Genomic DNA, 686 nt, shown 5'->3' with positions numbered 1-686 from the left:
CGGCCGCCTTTGTCTCCCCGGTGGCGATGTTAACTACACAGCACACCGGGTGCTCATTTGAAGCCGAGTCGACCTAGGGGAGGCCCAGGACCGGTTCAGATAATCGTCGCCGGTGTTGGTGGGCCGTGAGCGGGAAGCGAACTCGGGTCGCCAGGTTCATAGCGCTAACCGCTGCACCACCGCTCCCTACACACAGACACACACACAGACACACACACACAGACACACACACAGACACATACACAGACACACACACACAGACACACACACAGACACATACAGTGTTGTTTGCGGCTTAGCACACATACACAAAAGTCACACATAAGCACACAGACACAAAGACAAAGATCCCCCGTATAGTTTTGACAGACTGTTGGGGCAAGTGCTGTGAGCGAGCACCTATGGCAAACAAAGACACACACACACACAGACACACACACAGACACACACACACATGCACCCGTTATCTATTTCACAGGCACAGAGTGTTTGGCTACTCATATAAATTTCCACGTGATAAGCCGCTTCGTTGACCTATAGTTTGTGGCCAGGTCGCGTCTGAGAAGGAGCTGCATAGATCAGTGGGGCCTTATACCTGGTACGACGATAATCATACAAATAGTTTAACAGTTTTAGTTTAGGAGATTGTGACGGATGGGGCACGTGTGCTGGGTAGGGAGGAAGAG

The sequence above is a fragment of the Lampetra fluviatilis genome, chromosome 58 (assembly GCF_964198595.1).
Source record: "Lampetra fluviatilis chromosome 58, kcLamFluv1.1, whole genome shotgun sequence".
NCBI lineage: Eukaryota > Metazoa > Chordata > Hyperoartia > Petromyzontiformes > Petromyzontidae > Lampetra > Lampetra fluviatilis.
This window is presented reverse-complemented; position numbering follows the sequence as displayed.